At 34.9% G+C, this 3896-nt stretch overlaps 1 long non-coding RNA gene across 2 annotated transcripts; it reads right to left on the bottom strand.

Moving 5' to 3' along the window:
• Nucleotides 1-1742: 1742 nt before the first annotated feature.
• Nucleotides 1743-3155, bottom strand: LOC132115660 (uncharacterized). 2 transcript variants are annotated; one of them, XR_009425525.1, is made up of 4 exons: nucleotides 3058-3155; nucleotides 2828-2914; nucleotides 2187-2314; nucleotides 1743-2066 (listed from the first exon to the last, which is right to left on the bottom strand). It is a non-coding gene; the product is annotated as an uncharacterized LOC132115660 (long non-coding RNA). The 2 variants fall into 2 exon arrangements; XR_009425526.1 differs by having other exon boundaries at nucleotides 2828-2911.
• Nucleotides 3156-3896: the final 741 nt, after the last annotated feature.

Genomic DNA, 3896 nt, shown 5'->3' with positions numbered 1-3896 from the left:
AATCTGTTTTATATTTAATGAGAGGAATCTATCTGTTGGGTGCTAACTGCGAGTGCTGGGCATGTGCACATCAATATTGCCCAATTTTTGTAAAGCTGAACAACGGAGGAAGGTGTAGACGTTAATAAAACAGAATCTAATAAGTAGCAAATATTATCTAACCGAATCTATCCCTTCAGCCGAAAAACGAAAGACATCTGTCATAAATGGATAAGGAAGTGTGACGCCGCTGCTCAGCTTTGATGTCATTGGCTGTGAATTTTCAGGACAGTCTGTGGTTGGACTATCTTTTAACCCATTTTAAACAGCGCATCATGTTAAAAAGTATGTTTTGCTGCTATCATCACATTAGTAATATATTAAGTCAACAATGAAGTGTCGCTATCTTGAGAAAAATGACATATTTAGCGAGATCCTATCCCTAACCCTGTGCATAACTTCAATGAACTACAAAAAACAGCCCCCTAGTGTTGCCTTTCCATAGATAGAACGATGGAGGGTTGTAGGTAATGTAGTTTAAAACGTTTTATTAACGAAACAAAATAAATTATTTATTTTAAGGAAAACTGGATATCTAAATATGTTCATTGTGCAAACATCTATGATATATTTGAGAGGCAGGCTGAAATGTGGTATTTTACAGTGAGCAATATTTAAAATGCCTTTATGCCAGCTTTCCATTTATTTCTGAAAACTGAGCTCAACATTATTTTATCAGCATAGCATAAGTAATAATCCTGCCCATTTTCTCTTTGATATGTTTATTGGACTCTGATTTACAGCCATTTGAAATGTACAGTTTTGGGCTCTTCCGGGGGGGGCTACTGGGCCCCTGGGGGTAGAAGGGCAGTAAAACCTACATATATGTATTCTCCTCATCATGGACAACAAACTGAGCTGAGTCACATTTATATCTGACAGTTTTCACAGTCCTATGTTTTCTATTCTTACATCATGACTAGGACAGCTTTTGACAGGACATTGTGAGGCCATCTGATGAAACATGGAAAAATTAGAAAGAAATTATTTAATAATGAAAATAATAGATTATTTCTTTGAGTTTTGAAGTAAATGGCAATAAATATAATGGATGAACCTGCAACAACTTGCCTTTATCTATTCCTCACTGTAAAGCAGTAATCAAGGACAATGTATACACATTGTGATACTTCACTATTACACAAGGACAAATTCATGCAGTGCTAAGAATATGTATATATATATATATATATATATATATATATATAAACTAATTAGCAAAAATCAGTGTAAAAATGTCCTCCTCACCCCCTTATCTTCCTCCTCAGATGCTGGACATCAGTAATGTGCATGCTCTTGGTTTGAATACAGTACAAGATCCACGTTGATCATTCCTGCTACATTCTCAGTTATCCCTCAAGTGTTTGTAACAATAAAGCCCATGGCACCATCTTGTAATGCAAAATAATTAATCTCGTAACTCCCTTTATTTCACAAAAAAATTGCATATTTGTTACTAAAATATAAAAAATAACTTTCTGGTGCACTGATGTCCCAGATGTTATTAATCTGATCAAAAATGTTTATGACTGAAGTAAAAAAAAAAATCCTAATAATTAATATGTAGTTTTTCCAAGTCTAAAATAAACACATATGAGTCTACCTAGTAAAATGATGTGTTTACCAAGAATCTTCAGAACACAATATTGACCATTTTCATTTTATTGAAGCATAGACTATAATGTTGATAAAGTAGCATCAAAACAAATAAGATTTAAGGAAAATAATTATCAACAAAAATACATTAACCTCATATATTAATCAGTTCACACAGATGAGTGATGAAATGTCCTTAAAAGTCACACAGTCCCATCCAGTCAACTGTGATACAGATCATGTGATACATATAAGACATGTGATACTGTTCCAGAAAATAATGATTCCTTATCATCACATCTAAACTGGTTTCATCTCCCCATCGTGATCTTCTTCTCTTGTGTCTGGAAACAGTTTGTGGCTGATATCCAGCACTGATGTGGTGTAGCTTGTTCTCAGCCAGAGGATCTCTCAGTCCTGAGATCCCAGACCTGGTCAAAGTGAAACCAACAATCCAGATGAAGTTGTTTAATGGACAGAGAGCTCAGCTTGTGTTCTGTGTGATTTTAGCAGGGTAAGCAACTATGACCCTTGTAGTACTGTACACTTACCATTCTTCAAGCTGTTTTAAGTCCTTTTGAGAAGCTTTTTCTTTGAAGACAATTTACCACATCCTCTTCTTTCACTCCTTTCAAGGGCATCACTTGGTCAAAACCCCTCATTTGGCTGATGAGATCATCTGTACAAATTAAAATACTGCAATAAATATTTCATTCTGCAAGAATTAAGAAAATGTTACAGAGGCAAAGGTCTTGCTCATGAGACTGCATTAGCATAGTTCTCAGAGACTCTAGAATTGATCTACTGTTGCAGTAAATGTGTCTTTTTCCTCTAGAATCTTTCTCCAAAGTTCCTGACTTCTCTCACAAATGTGTTTTAGTCTGTGCAGTGTAAGGCCTGGCTTCAAACCAATCAACTATAAATCCACAATTTATAACACAACATTTACAAAACAATGATATAATGTCAATTGGTGTTTATATCAACTAAACCAATTCCATGACACTTGTCTGCTGTTAAACAGGTGGTGTGTTTTTAAAAACATAAGATTAAAAATGTCCAGTCACACTTTGCTTACATGCTGTAATTGTAATAGTATAAAAAAAAATCAAGGCTGACATGACCAGTCCTGTGAGAGATCATCATAAAGTGCTGTAACAAATAACACAACATTGCTTCAACACACACATACCAGAGGACTTCTGTCTTTGTTTGGGCTCAAGATGGCCGTCTTCATTCCTCATCCTGATCAAATCATTTCCTTGGTCTTCCTTCTCTTCTGTGAAACAAGATAATCTCTACTTACTCTGTGTGCAATTAATATTGCTCATTAAACATATAATTAAGTTAATTTAAAGTAAGATTCAAACCAGAGCATTTGATTAGTAAATGTTGATTCAAAAATATTTTAACCAAATGTACCTGGGAAGAGCTGATCATGGCAAGATTCGCTGAGAGTAATAGCTCTTTTAGTTTTTCGGAAGGTTTGTGAGGGTTGGCTCCCCAAAAACTTCTGAAAATTAAATGTTAAATGCATCCATTATTAAGAGCAAGTAATTAATAGCAAGCTATAGTCATATGAATTATTTTGATAGTGTCAGATGAGACAATATCACACAAGTGTTAAACTGAATTATTAAGACTGATGTGCGACTGTGTTTAGGGTTCATTTTTAAGACTTTGACCCTGTCCGGATACCCACACTTGCAGTCTTGGCCACTTGAGAGTGTGTGTACGTGACAGTGTGTGCACAAGACTGTCCCCGGTCTTAGTGGTCAAGTGCAAAGATGGCAAGTGTGGGTATTTAGACAGTGCAACAGTTTAAGAAACAACACATGCTGTACAAATTATAACAGCAGGAATGTTTGATAAAAGGGTAAAACTATCACAGACTTACTGCTGCAAATGTCTGCCTCCGCAGCTTTCTGTCGTCTCCATTTCTGAAGGAATACTTCTCCAGAAACACCACTGGGCTGACTGCTTCCTCTACGTCTTTTCAGCTAAAAATAAAAATAATAAAAAAGGGGAGAGAAAATAAAATTGAATTATATACAGATTGTTAATAATGATCTGTGAGCAAAATATTTAGATATAAACTGATATGAATGAACTGCAAGATGGAAAAATACATTTTTTGTATTATTTAGTTTTATTTGTTTTATTTGATTTTTTTGGATTTACATTAAAAGGTATTAAAAGCATGGTACAGAACATATGATAACTGTGATATCTGCAGAGGTGGGTAGTAACGAGTTACATTT

This window comes from Carassius carassius, chromosome 35 (genome assembly GCF_963082965.1).
Source record: "Carassius carassius chromosome 35, fCarCar2.1, whole genome shotgun sequence".
Lineage (NCBI taxonomy): Eukaryota > Metazoa > Chordata > Actinopteri > Cypriniformes > Cyprinidae > Carassius > Carassius carassius.
This window is presented reverse-complemented; position numbering and strand designations above follow the sequence as displayed.